At 45.6% G+C, this 16,823-nt stretch overlaps 1 protein-coding gene across 2 annotated transcripts in view; it reads left to right on the plus strand.

Moving 5' to 3' along the window:
* The first annotated feature begins 300 nt into the window (after nt 1–300).
* Nucleotides 301–16,823, plus strand: part of CALCRL (calcitonin receptor like receptor) — an 82,223-nt gene continuing 65,700 nt past the window's right edge. Inside the window, exon 1 of one of the 2 annotated variants that reach the window (XM_088655825.1) lies at nt 301–816. The gene's annotated coding sequence lies outside the window, so the exon portion shown is untranslated. Of the gene's footprint in view, nt 817–4,430; nt 4,454–16,823 lie in introns of those variants that run through there. The other variant, XM_088655843.1, reaches the window with a different exon arrangement.

Raw genomic sequence — 16,823 nt, forward strand, 5'->3', positions numbered from 1 at the left:
TTGAGCTCCTCCCAAGAAAGGCAGGATGCAATGGAGAAAGGTAGTCTGCAAGGCGATTTATGACAGCTTTCCACTTTCCTTGCGCTCAAGCTGGCCTTGAGAGCCTGTGTGATCTAACAGTTAAGAGTGTCGGGAGGGATCCTGAGGGTCATCTAGCCCAACCCCATCTCCACACAAGGTTTCCCATCCAATCAGAAACCACACCGGACCCTGCTTAGCTTTGCAAATGTTCCGGCAGCTTTATTGCTGCACCACTCCCGTTTTCTATGCCTCTTAGGTGGAGAGATCTCGCTGTCCCGCCCCTCACTTCAGTTCCTGGGTGCGCGCGTTTCAGGACGATCGGCTAAAGAAGGTTAAGAAGCAGCAGCAGCAGCAACAGCTCTGCGCTCGTACCGAGAGCGCGTCTCCGGGAAGAGAAAGCGAGCAGCGCTTGGCTTGCCAAGAAAGTAACCCAATCCTCCCGGCGGGCGGGGTCTGGGACTGATGTAACAGGAAACGGGGATGTTTCCTTTGCGCTGCGGATCGCTTACAACCGGACCACGCTCGCCAGTCCCTCTTCAGACCCAGCCGCCTCCTCCGGAGGGCAGAGCGCAGCAAAGCCGCTTCACTTCGCCCCATCTCCCAACTTGGATTGTACCTGCCTCTCCGGACCGCCTCCTTTGTTGTGCGCTTCGACTCCGCTTCGCATTTGCCTTTTTGGGGTGTGGGGGTGGGTGTGGAAGGGGGCAAAGCTGCCACCGAAACGAAGAACCCACCGAGAGTTTCACGCACATCCGATCGTCTTGCCTACGGTGCCGCCGGGAGGAAGAGCTTTGGGTGAGCATCGATCCGAATACAGATCTCTCTTTACCCACGCGCGAGCGAGGCAATCGCTCTCGCTGGCGAAGTTGGGGGCTCCCCGCGTGTGGTTTGCACAAGCCCTGGAGAGGAACTTTCTTTGGAAGGAGGGAGGGGAGAAAAACCCTTTGTTCGAAAGCGCGCATCCGTGTAGGGATGAGAGAGGTGGGACCACACGCAACTCGGGGTTTCGCTGGCTGCGCGTAAAGAGACAGACCCCAAGTTGGCTACAGGCGACACCCGGGCGCACCCGGTTTCGCCTTGGGAAATGCAGGAAATCCTCCGGGCCTTCGGAGTTTTCGGGATCTCTCTGGAGCAAAGCCCGGCGTGGAAAGCAGGCGGCTTTGGGCAAAGCAGGGGCGAACGGAATAAGAGGACGAGGGCAATGCCGGCGCTGCAGCCGCGCTCGCCTCGGTGCCGTTTCGGTTGCTGAATCAGCGCGAGGGTTTGCGCGCATCGCGAGCGCCTTCGCTTGTCGGAAAGGGTGGCTTGGCGTGGAGAGAGAGGAGCGTGCGAAAATGCATCCCCGGTAGCCCTTTGCTGTTCGTGTCCGATCAGACTCAGGGCTGTAAACGCTGCGCGTCCTTACTTGGGACTAAGCCTCGTTGCTCTCAGTGGGGCTTCCTTCAAGTAAACGGGGAAGAGCTTGTTCTGGGAGTCCCACAGAGATCAGTGGGGCTCTTTCCTACATAAGGAGACACATTTGAGTTCATGCGCTATGGCACTTGTGCCTGAGTAGGCTTAGCATCATTATTAGCATTCAGGGAAGTTTTTAGTACAGTATGTGATGTTGTATTGTGCTTTTCTTGTTTTTTGTTGGGAGCTGCCCAGAGTGGCTGGGGCAACAGAGTCAGATGGGTGTCATATTTATAAATTGTTGTTGTTTGTATACCACCCTTCACCTGTAGATAAAGTTTAATACCTGGTACTAATAATCACATTTGCATCCAGATGTTGCTATTTCTGATTTTATGTATGAATAGCCTAGGTCCCAAATCCAGCCGGTTTTGCTATTTCCAGTAAATATGCTTTAAGATCCACTGGTTGCTGCTACCAGTTCTTTAGATGCCAATGTGCCTAGAATTTCTGCCCGGGGCTGCAGTTCTGTGCACACTTACCTGGGAGCGAACCAGATTCAATTCGCTCACTCTTCTGAGTAGGCATACATTGTTTGGATCGGACTGCATTGTTGCAATGCCAAGTATACACATTTGGCAATCCCATGCTGAGCGAGAGGACTTCTGAGTAAGCCTGGTTAGGATTGGGGTATTAGCAGGCCATGTGCTCGCCACAAACACTGCCGCTTTTTCCTCCTTCCGCTTCAAAACCATTGGAGCCATGAAAATGTGGAAGTGTGTGGAATTGTAGGGTTACATTTTCTCCCCATCCTCGTGTGCTTTGACTTCTCTTGATTTGGATGTAGCAAAGAGGCAGGAGCACATTGATATAGGGAAGTTTTTCATGTTTAGTGTTTTATTGTGTTTTTACTACCGTATTCTGCTGGGAACTGCCCAGAGTGGGGGGCAACCCAGTCAGTCAGACAGCCTATAAATAATAAAATTATTATTATTATTATTATTATTATTATTATTATTATTATTACAGTATTATTATTTCCATGAACTTCAGCTTTGGTGCTTGACCTTCTTTGTGTAAGGAAGAGAGAGTTTAAGGAGGATTGGCTCCTGTGTGATGTTTTGTCGATGGCAAAAATCCTACTGAGGTGTATAGAAGGAAATAAATGCCTAAGGGTTGCCCAGAGAGGTTGGCAGCCCTGCATTTAAACTGGAGAATTTGTGAGTGCAGAATGGATGTGTGGTCCAAGCCTCCACTGTTATTTTGGCCATTAGAAATTAACCCTTCCTAGCACTGGGGAGCAGGACTCCACTTACCTGGAAGGTCAAGGGGTTGTTGGGGAAACCCCCAATAGAAATATCTGGGGCACAGAGAGTGCTGAAACGCTTCGGTTAGACTTGTTTGGGGTTTTTCTTTTGCCGGAGATTGGAAGTGCAAGTAAGCCCCCTTCATGCAAGAGTGGCTGCTAAAGGATAGGAGTTGTTTATCATACTTTTAAGTACTGCTGTGGTTTGCTCGGAACTCAAATGGCACGGGGTTAACTTTCATCCATGAACCCTATGAGGTAATTCAGGCTAGTACCTTGTCTCCATTTCCCCAGGAGGAGCGATCCCTATAGCTCAGAAGTGCATGAATTGCTTCACAGGTCTTACGTTTCTTGACTGTGCATACAAAGGTCTGTCCGTTGCAATGGTTACAAATTGTGCCGTTTGTTGTGTCCCTTGCTACTTGTAACCCATCATGGGCTATTGCTCTACATTTCAGCGTTTCCTTTTCTCTGCTGGATACCAGTTGTCTGCTTGTATTACTACAGTACTTTTGACCTTTTTTAAAAAAGAAAGAAAGAAAAGGAACAAGACGCTTTGCAAATGGCCAAATAAAATCCTGCTCTTCGTTGCCATGATCCAGATAAGTGCTGACCAGTGTTTTTCTGCCAGTTCATTCATAGGGTGGACTAGGGTATTTGGGACCTGTCCTCAAAAACATTCACAGATCTAAAACATCAGACCAGAATATCTTTCTTTAGATTATAAAGAAACTGGCCATTTAGTCATGCTTAGCCATGATGCAAAACTAGAGTTTAGGACATGGGGGGCGCTGTGGTCTAAACCACTGAGCCTCTTGCGTTTGCTGATCAGAAGGTTGTTGGTTCGAATCCCCGTGATGGAGTGAGTTCCCATTGCTCTGTCCCAGCTCCAGCCAACCTACCAGTTCAAAAGCACACCAGTGCAATTAGATAAATAGGTACCGCTGCGGTGGGAAGGTAAGTGGCATTTCTGTGTGCTCTGGTTTCCATCACAGTGTCCTGTTGCACCAGAAGCAGTTTCGTCATGCTGGCCATGTGATCCGGAAAGCTAGGTAAAGGTAAAGGGACCCCTGACCATTAGGTCCAGTCGTGACTGACTCTGGGGTTGCGCGCTCATCTCGCATTATTGGCCGAGGGAGCCGGCGTATAGCTTCCAGGTCATGTGGCCAGCATGACAAAGCCGCTTCTGGCAAACCAGAGCAGTACATGGAACGCCGTTTACCTTCCCGCTGTAGCAGTTCCTATTTATCTACTTGCATTTTGACATGCTTTCGAACTGCTAGGTTGGCAGGAGCTGGGACCAAGCAACGGGAGCTCACCCCGTCACAGGGATTCGAACCGCCGACCTTCTGATCAGCAAGCCCTAGGCTCTGTGATTTAACCACAGCACCACCTGGGTCCCACCTGGGACCCACCTGGGTCTGTGGACAAATGCTGGCTCCCTCGGCATGAAAGCGAGATGAGCACCGCAACCCCATAGTCGCCTTTGACTGGACTTAACCGTCCAGGGGTCCTTTGCCTTTACTTTTACCTTTTACCTTTACTATAGTTCACATTACCATCTTAGAGGATGGTGAAGTTGGGTGTGTGTTTTCTTTTCAGGGTGTTCCTCAGCTCATCCTCCAACCCCTTCCTCAGATGGAACAGCAAAGATTCAACAGCAAAAGCATTCACGACACGTAAGGCTTTCTTCTTCAGTTACCGCTAGAGGCCCCAACGCTCTTCCAAGTGAAGGTCAGGAAAATTTAAAGCAACTCCCTATAAAGCTTTAATTCCTTTAAAACTGTGAAATTTAAAGCTTGGAGCTTAAAACTTAAAACTTAGGACTTATGGCCTAAAATTAAACTAAGCTAAAACAGTATAAAAACAGTATAAAATAATATAAGTCAGCAAAACAGACCAGAAAAATACGGAGGTCAGAGGTTCTCCCCATCTTAGTCGTGTCTTCTGTGGGTTTTCTCCCCCCATTTAGGCATCCCAAAAACCAAAACTCAAGCCTTTTTTCATTCAGCCCAACATTTACTTTCTGGTCAGCAGGTGGACTGGCCAGACCTTCAAGCTTTGGTTCTCTGTTCCACCTTGTCTGAAACAATATAAACAAATGAGAAATATTGTTCCCATGCGCAGATAGTCTCTCTCGCAATCCTCTAATAGACTTTTTTCATAATGAAAAGGCAAAGAAACATGATCACTAAAACGTATGATGGAAAAGATGCAGTGGTTAGAATCTAGCACAGACATCTAAATTTAAAACGGTTGTTTTCTAGTGCTGGTCAGCATCCCTGCCTCTCATCAGGGAATAAATCCTCTGTGTGTGTGTGTGTGTTTTCTTTTCGGTGTGTTCCTCAGCTCGTCCTCCAACCCCTTCCTCAGATGTTCAAATCAACATAGCTTCATTAGTGTCATATTTGTGTACGTATGTTTGTATACAGGGGGCGTTGATGGGCAAAGGACTCTCGTCGGTGTGAATAGTTTCTTATGACAGTAGTACAGGATGCAACTGTATTTTGGATGGTGCTGAGCTGTGTGAACACAGGTTCAAAACCCAGCACTGGAAACGCAGTGAGTGCACTGTAAAGCAGTGTTTCCCAACCAGTGTGCCTCCAGATGTTTTGGGACTACAACTCCCCTCATTCCTGACCACTGGTCTTGCTAGCTAGGGATGATGGGAGTTGTAGTCCCAAAACATCTGGAGGCACACTGGTTGGGAAACACTGCTGTAAAGGGGACTGTGAATTTATTTAATTTATATTTAATTTATATCCCGCCCTTATGGCTGGGTTTCCCCCAGCCATTCTGGGCAGCTTACAACATATATAAAAACACAACAAAACATCAAACATTGAAAAACAAAATATCCTATATGTACAAGCAACAAACAAACCAATAAATCAATAGAAAACAACAACAACAACCAGTTTGCAGTTATACACAAATTTTAAAAAACTGCCAACCCCAAATAAACATTTAACTAACACCAACCCGACAAAAATGAAACAGAGGAACCAAAACTGGAGCTGGTTAAAACATTTTGAAACGGTTTAGCCAGTTGCCTCCACCCAAGAGTTGCTCCAGCAATGTCTCAGTGGCCTCCCAGGAGCCTCTTTTAGCTGCTCAAGGTAAGCCTGGGGCCCATCCCCTAAGCCAGGTGAAAATGGGCCTTGCAGCAGGGAGTAGACTTCCTTCCAGCACTCATGGCAGCAGCCATGAACACAGCAGCAGTTAACCTCCCCAACCCCCTCCAAGGCCACAATCGGTGGGGCTAGAAGCAACAATGGTCATGGCCCGTGTTTTCCCCCTCTCTTTCTGCTTCCCAGCTACTCTCCCTCTCTCTCCCTCCCTCCCCCTCTTCCTCCCTGCCCAGAGAACTGCCAGGAAAGGACAGATTGCTGTTGCCAGAGGTCTCAACTGATTGCCCCCAGAGGGATTTCCATCCATCCATCTCTTCCATTTGGCTTTGTGTGTGTTTTGCTGCCCTGCGCTCCTTCTCTTCCTTCCAGCTCTCCCCAACTCCATGAAATCCATCGGAGGTCCACAGGTTCATCACTGCTGATCTCACGAATCATTACCACAGTCCTGTAAGGACCTCAGCCTCAAGGTTTTCTCACCTCATGTCACTCTATGTAGCATTTTGAGGCAGGGAAGTTCTGACTACGACATCACAATGAAGCACATTTTGCACCATGGAAGAGCAGGGGAGAGAATAAGACACAGGGCTCCTATTTTCAATGGCCACCTGGCATCTGCAGCATCATTTAATGTTGGCCCAAGGTGCTTGGAAAGCAACTTCATTTGCAAAACCAAATCCTATCACAGTCAGTGAATAAACTATCCAGATTAGAGCAAGATCAAACACATTTTGTGACTCTCTCTGTGTGCTTTGAATGGATGGCGGTTAGGCAGCCTGTAAAATCCAAATCTAACATCATAAATTTGTCAAAGAAGTTTGTTTGCAGACTGAAATCCACAGTAGTTTTCATGTCTAAGGCTTTGAACATCCTCTAAAATGTGAATAGGAAACTACATTAATAAAAAAAATCTACATTCGATTTTTTTTTCTGCGTTTGGTCTGGCATTAACCACTTTAGGAATGTAAGAAGCCCTCTTCTGGATCGAACCAAAGATCCATCTATAAGTCAGCATCCTTTTGCCCATAGTGGGCAGTCAGATGCCTATGGAAAGCCCACAGGCGGGGCATGAGAGTAATTCACACAGGGCACAGGAAAGGCTGAAAGGGGCTTCTGAGCCTATATTTTTTGCGCTTAAATCCCCAAAGGAAAGAAAGTATAAACTGAAAGCAATGGTGGGTTCAAATGCAAACGTTTTTGCTTTCTGGGATATAAATGTTTTATTTTAGTTTGCTTAAAATGGTATCTATAAGAAGCTGGATTGTTCCATTGTTTATGGATATGTTGCTGGTTGCACTCTCAGTCCTTACGTGGTATAGGGAGTTGTACTGCGGTAGCTAGGAAAATGAAAGAGAGTACCACCGGCATTCGATTCAAGCAGTTGGCTTATCTTCTTTGAGAAGGATGTGCAAGAAGACATTTTGTAGCTCTTCAGTAGTTAGTTACCGGTACTAGTCCCACAATACACTTATGTTTCAATGGTGGTGATGCTGGCTAATTTTGGTTACTTTAGAAGTCAGTACTGTAAAACAATTGTTTGAAACCTCAGCTTGATCTTTACTAAATCAAAATTTAGAGCGAATCTTCTGGTGTCTTTGGTTTTATGTTTAATAGAATCTGAGGATGTGGGCAAGTGGAAAGTTAGGGGGTTAACTTTAACAGTGTTACACAGGAGTTGCCAAAGCTAAGGTGGTTTTAAAATGGTACATGCGCAGTTCAGCAAAGCCACTATTTTGGAACAAATAAGATTCACAAGGTGAAGCAGTTTTCACTTCTTGATCTCTAAGTGGCAGGTCTGTACTTACTCTTTTTGAAGATCTGCAAATGGGTTGAACAGAAGCTCACCGAAATATTTCAGTCATTTTCAGTGAAGCCAGCTGAACCGTCACCAAGTGCGCACCTCCACAGGTGTCCCAAATGCCACCTGAAGACCGAAAGGGTCCCTTCCTCCTGCAATTCGGATGTTTGAGACTCGCTGCCTGTGCTTTTCGTGGTTTTGCTGCTTGCTAGCTTCGCTGTGGGTTAAACCACTGAGCCTAGGGCTTGCCAATCAGAAAGGGTCGGTGGTTTGAATCCCTGTGACGGGGTGAGCTCCTGTTGCTCGGTCCCAGCTCCTGCCAACCTAGCAGTTCAAAAGCATGTCAAAGTGCAAGTAGATAAATTGGCACCGCTCTGGTGGGAAGGTAAATGGTGTTTCCGTGCGCTGCTCTGGTTCACCAGGCGAGGTTTAGTCATGCTGGCCACATGACCTGGAAGCTGTACGCTGGCTCCCTTGGCCAGTAAAGCAAGATGAGTGCCGCAACCCCAGAGTCGTCTGCGACGGGACCTAACGGTCAGGGGTCCCTTTAGCTTCTACAGGGAGATGACTCCTGAGTTGTGGAAGTGTGGTGAGCGATAGAGGCTGGCTGGCTCATCCTGGCACAGCAAAATTGGCCAAATGTCAGAGTTAAAAAAAAAAAGTTTAAGCATCCTTTAGCCTCTAGCTGTATTGTTCAACTATCCCACATGTCAACTTTCCCACATCCAAACCTGACCAACAAGCCATTGCATCACAATCGCTTTTATTCTCACTGAGTGGAAGTCTTTTTTTAGTCCTGGAAGCCAACACACCCTAAATTCCCAATGCAGTTTTGTTAAACGGTGTTTTAAAAAGTTTTGTCACTGCTTCAGGTCAGGTTTATAGTTTCAACACGAAGTTTGCTTGTACCTCGGAGTCACACTTTTGCAAACATAAGCTCCTTCCTTTTATTCACCTTCTGCCCGTGTCTGTAGTTTCTGGGTGAATCGTGCAGAAATAAGTTCACATTTACAGGCCTCGGGAAGATTAGATTGAATGTTGCTTGTATGAAGGGGGATTTTTAGGGGATATTTGTGCCAGGCTGCAAATCTGCTGGCCCTTTTTTCCTTTTGAAAACTTAATTTTTTAAGCAAAAAACAATCAGGGTGACTGGGTGTGTTACATGTTGGAGTACCCAAAAGGAGATACCAGCCACTTGCTGTTTTACTTTACCCAGAGGATTTTTTTAAATGTACAAGTACATATGCACAATTCTTGCACACAGAGATGAAAGCTATTGAAATATTTCATACAGTAGCACAGTGAGTGCTGATGTACAAATTGCAACCGGGGCAGGGTAGAGGACCCAGTACACACATTAAAAAAAGGTAAAAGGTAAAGGACCCCTGGACGGTTAAGTCCAGTCAAAGGTGACTATGGGATTGTGGCGCTCATCTCGCTTTCAGGCCGAGGGAGCCGGCCAGAGCTGTCTTAAACATATCTGGCGCCGTGGTGCGAAGATCCCTCCGGTGCCCCCCTGCCCCATTTCCCAGGGCGCGCCCCCTGGCGGCCTGCGTCACCCAGCCTTGTCGTAGGGCCGGCCCTGGAGCCGGCATTAATCCACAGACAGCTGTCCAGGTCATGTGGCCTGTATGACTAAACAGCTTCTGGTGCAACGGGACATTGTGACAGAAGTCAGAGTGCACTGAAACGTTGTTTACCTTCCCACCACAGCGGTACCTGCTTATCTATTTGCACTGGTGTGCTTTCGAACTGCTAGGTAGGCAGGATCTGGGATAGAGCAACAGGCACTCACCCCGTTGTGCAGATTCGAACTGCCAACCTTCTGATTGGCAAGCCCAAGAGGCTCAGTGGTTCAGACCACAGCGCCACCCACATCCCTTTACAAGTACACACGTGCAATGTTGTGGATCTGGGAAATCCTTTAAGCACCTCATAGCTCAGCTTAAGTCCTGACATGCAGAGGTCCCCCCCCCACCGACAACCAGAGTTACCCCCCTAAAAGTCAGCCTCAGTGTGCATCTGCATATAAATTAGCAGGTGCAAACTTGTGTCGTGAGCCTGCACCCCAAGTCTTTCAAGTACCTATCTGTTTTCCCTTTGCTTCTATGGCTTTTGCATGGATTTACCAAAAGGGCCCTGGCGTTTGAAAGCTTCTGCCCGGTTTCTTGCGCTTCTATACAGCAAACCTGCAATGTGACTTAAAGACAATTTATGGTTTTAATTACGGCTTTGAAACTGCGTCCGTGCCAATAAAGGAAGAGGAGACGAGGCTTGCCGTTTGGCACGCCTTGCGTTTTGAAAAGTTTGAAGAACCCAGGCAGCACTTCTAGCCAAGAGTTCGAAAGCAGCTTGTTCAAAGCTCCTCACCGAGTTCACAGCAGATGTGACATTTGAAAGGAAGGACTTCCTGCTTTGCAGCTCAGCCTCTTTACATAAGGTGCAATTCCCTTATATATACATACTATATATTTAATTTTTAACCTGGTAACCACAACATTTGCTGAGCTTTATTATTTTGCCGCCAGCTGCATATGTGTACGTTACATAAACTTTCTGGAAGGAAGCCCAGATCTAGCCCACTCTGTATCTTATCTCTGTGTAGGCAACACACAGCGTTATGGCATGGCGAATAGAAGTGGTTTTCCTCTGTTGTGGGTTGGGGGGAACCGGACCTCAGACTTGGGAGCCAAATACTCCAGCACTCTCAGCCTGGTCCTCTGGAACTCTCTTTGCACTCCTGGCTGTCCCTGCTTCACCTTCTCTTTGAAGGATTTACCTAGCCAGAACTCCTTAAACCAGGGATCAGCAAGCTTTTTCAGCAGGGGATGGGTCCACTGTCCCTCAGACCATGTGGTGGGCCGGACTATATTTTGGAGCGAAAAAATGAATGAATTCCTATGCCCCACAAATAACCCAGAGATGCATTTTAAATAAAATAACACATTCTACTCATGTAAAAACACGCTGATTCCTGTACCGTCTGTGGGCCGGATTTAGAAGGCGATTAAGCTGGATCTAGCCCCTGGGCCTTAGTTTGTCCACCCATGCCTTAAACTCTGCTAATGACACTTTTTTTTTGTCTGAATGGAGGATTGCGAGGGGTGTGAAAAGCAGTGTAAAAACAAAGGGTGCATGCATTGTGGGTGGCTCTTGTGAACCAAGTAAAAACGTCTCCTGGGAAAACACACAGAAGTAGCAATCAGGAACAGCTCAGGCCTCTATCTCTGTGGGTTTACCAAAGAAAACTGGCAATTTAACCATTTCAATTGTACGGGGACGTTAATTTTGTTCCCTGGTGTTCATACCAAGTGCAAAATGACTCATGAGATGTTGTCCCCCACCTCAACAGCAATTCCTTACCACCCTCACTTAAATATACCGAGCAATATAGGTGTTTTGGATCAAGGGGAAGCAACTTTTCCTCAGGGTATGAATTTATTATGTGTGTGTGTGTGATAAAGACTTAAAATCTTGCAGCCTAGATTCAGATTATTAAAGTTTCCGGGCAAGGAAAAAGGCCAAAATCGTTCTGCGTAATCCACTTGGAAGACATAATTTTGATTACTTTAAATTCAAGTAGCAGAGCTTACTGAATTTTAAATCCAAGGGTTTTGAGCAAAGGAGAGTACAATCACAAAGCTGTTGGGAACATTTAGTAATAATTCCGCCGTCGAGCACAGTTTTTAAAATTCAGGTGATCAGTTTCTGCCTACATACTACTGGATTTGTGGCCATTATGCTCATTTGCCTTGAGTAGCAGTAAAGCTCTGCTGAATGAAATACAATTGCCTCTGGTCTATTTTTTGGGAATCCTGCAACCAGTTTAAGTTTTTACTCTGCCAACTATACATTGGAGTTCTGTTCTGGATCAATATTGAGTAGAATTTCATGACAGTGTCTACGTATGTGGTGTGTCTGTTGACTGCAGCAAATATGGTCCTGAAACTTTTTCTCAGAAGCCATTCAGCTGGAGTTAGGGTTGCCATATGTCCAGAATTTCCTGGACGTATTCAGAATACTGCAGCTGCAAGCAGTGTCTGGATAGAATTCGGCAGAAGGTCTGGGAAAATTCGGACGTACGAAAGCCTATGCCGGTAGTGTTGTTTCCCTCAGAAACAGCTAAAAAAAAAAGTCCAATCTCCTTGTGAGTTTGCCAGAAAAAAAAAAAGCTCAACAACTTTTCTGTCTGGGTTTTCACTTTTTGAAATATGGAAACAACCCTAGTACTTCTTTGAAGTAAATAGGTTGCTTATTGGCAGCGTGGGAAAGAAGTTAAGTAGTTATGCAAATAGTAAATAGAGCGGCTTGTTGTATAATTAGTAACACCAGAAAAAAAGAGCGCTCATTTCCTCTCTATCTAAAACGAAGTCTTTGGTTTAAACCAGCTGTGTTTCTTGTCTAGCTGAAGGTTAGTGACATTATGACAGTTTCTTGTTTACTAAACACAGAGTGTTGGGTAGGTTTTAATAATAGCACTAAGTAAAATGGTCCAGTTCCAAATTACTTGTCAAAAAAAGCTCGGCAACTTGTCATATGGCAACTCTACATTTAAAGCACTATCGTAGGGATTTAAACTGTCATGGCTCCCCATCTGCCATTTGTTAAGGGTGCTGAGAGTTGTTAGGAAACCCCTGTTGCCCTCACAGAACTACAATTCCCAGAGTTCCACGGGAAGAGGGGTTGATTCTTAAGCCATTGTTGGGAATGAAGCAGGCCCAACAATGGCTAGGATACAAATGGATGTGCTAGGTTCTTTGAGGATAAAATTGCTCATTGCCACAACAACTCAGATGCCATGGCTATTAAAGGTCCAATGTGCCAGGATGTAATGCAATTTTATGGGATCAATGACAGCTTTCCAGGTCTGAGGAAATAGGCAAAGTACTTGGAGTGGCTCAGTCAACAGCATGTATTGTTTCCTTGTGTACCGCTTTGAGGTGGGCGGGGCGGGGCGATACAGTCAAGTGGAATACAGTAAATAAATAAAAGCTGAAAACCACTGAATGCTACCAACAAATTTAACTTTAACACAAAGGATGTCACTCCCTTTCATGCTTTGTTGCTTCCGTTTCTGCTCTTAAAGGAGTCTAACTCTCACACCATGCCCTCTTTGCCGGCCACGAAAGCAATTGCTTCCCACTTCAACTTACCCGCCACTGACCCGGCAGCTGCCATTTTTAAAATTCAGAATTGTGATTTTAGAGTGTCTTTTGGAGCACTGTCTCGTTATTACAAGCGGAAACCTTGGGTCCCCTCTGAAACCGATGGGACATGTTAGTCTTGACTTAAACCCTTGTGCAAATCAATTGAAACAAACAATGTAGTTTATTGTACAAAACTCACATGTTGTTGTTTAGTCATTTAGTCGTGTCCGACTCTTTGTGACCCCATGGACCAAAGCACGCCAGGCGCTCCTGTCTTGCACTGCCTCCCGCAGTTTGGTCAAACTCATGTTTGTAGCTTCGAGAACACTGTCCAACCATCTCGTCCTCTGTCGTCCCCTTCTCCTAGTGCCCTCAATCTTTCCCAACATCAGGGTCTTTTCCAAGGATTCTTCTCTTCTCATGAGGTGGTCAAAGTATTGGAGCCTCAGCTTCACGATCTGTACAAATACATGTACAAAACTCACATATATGTACATTAGTAACAGATATGACCTCAGCTATTTTTAAGCAGCATTTGAACACGGTTTGGCATGGAGTCTACTAGTTTCGAACAGTCACTGTTGATTTTCGGATCCCTGTACCACACTTGAATCAGCGCCTGAATGAGCTTCTCCATAGTCATACAGTCTACAGCATGGAGGCGACTTTCATATAGCCCACAAATTCTCAATGGGATTTACGTCCAGGGAATTCCCTGGCCAATCAAGTACCTGTATTTGCTGCTCTGTTGTGAATTTCTTCACAGCTTTTGATGTGTGACAGGGGGCAATATCCCAGTACCATCAGGATACCTCTTTTCCAGCTCTGGAATAACTCTCGTTCATAGAACCTCAATATATTGTGGCGAGTGCATCATTCCTTCTATTGGCTGCAGGCTTCTGACACCATAATGATCAATTGACTTTTCATGTTTGTTTTGACTACAGGATTACAAGTAAGATAGAAAAGATGGTTTGTTTCAATTAATTTGCACAAAGGTGTAAGCCCCGTTGAGTTCCGTGGGAATGAAGTGCAACTACTGTATTTCTTGCTCCATAAGATGCACTTTTTTCCTCCTAAAAAGTGAGAGGAACTGTCTGTGCGTCTTATGGAGCGAATGTGTGGTCCCTGGAGCCAAATTGCCCAGGTGTGAAAGGCAGATCATGCTTTTTTTTATATAAAAAAAAAAGAGCTAAAGGCTAACAAGAGGGAAAGAGAGCATTGAAAGGACCTGCTCAGCAGCTGATTGCAAGAGATCTGGGAGGGAGAGGAGGGAGCTAGCTTCCGCCCCGGCCCCTTGCCCAGGCCTCAATTGTTGTCTGCAGAGGGAGGCTGCTTGTTTCCCCAGCTACATGTGACTGGCTGATTAGATTATCTGTCTGGAAACTGTAGAAATGGGTCCCTTTCCTTTCCTAGAGAAGCTGCAGAGCTGTGAGTTGAACCCCATAAAAACAGGATTTTTTCCTTTGCAAGGTAAGCTCAACAACTTTGAGCTGATCCTCAAAAATGGAGCTTTCCCCCTTTGCAAAAAAGTTGCACAACTGTGAGCTGACACCCCCCCCCTCAAATTTGCAAAATAAGCTTCCTCAAATATTTAATGGGGGGGGGACAAAGGCACCTAGGCCTCTAGGAGTTGGCTGCTATGCCTAGAACAATTCAAGAAACCAAAATATTTTTTTCTTGTTTTCCTCCTCTAAAAACTAGGCGCATCCTATGGTCAGGTGCGTCCTATGGAGCGAAAAATACGGTAAAGTTAGCTTGGATCTAGCAAATGGAAAATAAACTTTTTAAAAAGAAGGCATCCTCCCGAGTGCAGTAGATCAGTTCTTGATATGCAGGGAAAATAGCCCTGAGCAAACAGCCTTTATCATGGACACCGAGTTCCTCCGAATGGAAATGTACTTGTGAGTTTATTATGGGAATATCTTAACTCTTGTGGTGGGTTTTGTCAATGGAGCCCAGCAGGTGTCACTCTGGGGACTAAACATGAAGGAGATGTTAGAATGACATTTCTTTTCTGAAGAGAGGATGTGCCGAAGAAAGATATTTTCTTCATAACCCATAAGAAGTATTTTTTACTGCAGTTCTGTCTCACTCTCTTTTAAACTGGCATTAGCTGCTTCTCAGGACGTTCCTCCTCCTCTGTTACAAACTGTTGTAACTTTGATGTGTGATCTGCTTTAAGAATGACACACACATGGCCCTGGATATGGTGCTTGCATTCATTGACTATAATCAGCTACTTCAACAAAGCAAACATACACAATGGGTTGCTGCAGATAACTGTGATTCTGACCAGTGTTCAAAACTCCCATTGTTCTAGGCGCATTTTGCGACAGGGAATTTCATTCTCGTGAGCCGCTTCTGAGCTCTGGGCGCAGTTCTGCGCCTAAGATTTCAGATTAATACTGCAGAGTGGAAGGAAAAGAGGACCTTTTTCTGCCTCCCCACTTCCAGCTACTTTCTGAAGACTGGAGAAGAGACCCTCTTAAGAATATCAGGGGGTGGGCATGGGGAAGGACTTGACCATCTAAAAAAGGAACCTAATATTTAGGCTTCAGTTCATTCATTTTTCAGCTTTGTATTCTTGTTATAAAAAAGCACGCCTAGACATTCCGTTGTGGCACCCATAACTTCGGTTTAAGGTGTCATTTAGCTCCTAGCGTTCATATCTCAGTTTCTAACACTGATTATAGATACCGCTTGAGCCTATGGTCTGTCTCACTAGGCAAAATGATATCGCCGCAGAATATTCCCACGGTAAGAGGAGTGTGTGTGTGTGTTCTGAGATGCTAAATCCACAAAGAAGTGTACAGAGTCAAGAAGGAAGCCAGAACATTTTCCGTGTCTGACAGCAATAACATAGGGGAACTTTATTGGCTTGTCAACAAAAAGCTCATGGGTTTATGAAAAAAGCTTGCAGTGGGTGTGTGTTTTTATGAAAGGGTGTGGGTCCTTCTTTGTAGAAATATGGCCTGAAATTATCTTTGGGGCTCAGCGGGGAACTGATCTGCTGTATTGCTCCTGTTGGGAAGCTGGATGTTTTGTTGAGACAAATGATTTGTTTGTACGTACTGTGAATTGTTGGTCTTGGCTGCTGGATTCATTCATCCCAAATATTAATAAGTCAAAATTGTTGGCAGGCACCATGGGAGACATAGGGCAGCAGGCTGGCCTCAACTGATGCAGGCCCTCCCGGTACCGACCCGCCGGGCGTCTCCACCCTCCAGTGCAGCCAGGAGATATCGATCTGGACTCCAAGAGCCTAGATATGCTGTAGCAGAATCCACGTAGCTTGAGTGGCCACAGAGAGAGAGAGAGAGACGTGGTGGCATATTTACAGGCATATCTCAGGAGAGAGAAAAACACATCCTATCCTTCTTCTTCTTTTTTATAATTATTTTTATTAAGGATTTTTGTGGGTTACAACGGTAGTGCAGTGTCTCATGCATCATTTTTACACATCAATTATACTTGTTGAGACATTATGAGGAAGGGGGGAAAGAGGTGGGTGGGATGGGGAGTTGGGTGTGGTGGATTGTCAATGTTTCTGTTCTTCTTGATATGTGTAGGGGTTCGGCGTCAGCGTCGTTTGTGCAGGTTCTCTGTTGTTTGTTCGTGATTCTCTGTTGGTGAGAGAGGTCGGAATTCATCTTAGGATGCAATTGCTCATTTGTGGTTGGCTGTGATGATCTTTAGTTTCTTGTGTGAGTGGGGAGGGAGGATGTTTTGATTAGGATAGCCATATTGATTTGTATGCTGACGGTAAGTTTTTGTTGTTGTCTTGTTGGGCTGTATAAGTGATGAAGGGGAACCATACTGGGGTGAAGGTGTCTTCTTTTGTTTGTCCCCGTGTCAGTTTCAGCTTACTGGTTAGTTTTTCTAGTAGGGCCGTTTCCCATACAATTTGGTACCATTGGTCCATGCTTACCCCTGACAGGCCCCTCCAGTGCCTGGCTATGATGTTTCTTGTTGCTGACAATAGGTGGATTATAAGTTCTTTGTGATCTGAGTAAGCGTTGTTATCTTGA

This window comes from Zootoca vivipara, chromosome 1 (assembly GCF_965207765.1).
Source record: "Zootoca vivipara chromosome 1, rZooViv2.hap1.1, whole genome shotgun sequence".
Classification (NCBI taxonomy): domain Eukaryota; kingdom Metazoa; phylum Chordata; class Lepidosauria; order Squamata; family Lacertidae; genus Zootoca; species Zootoca vivipara.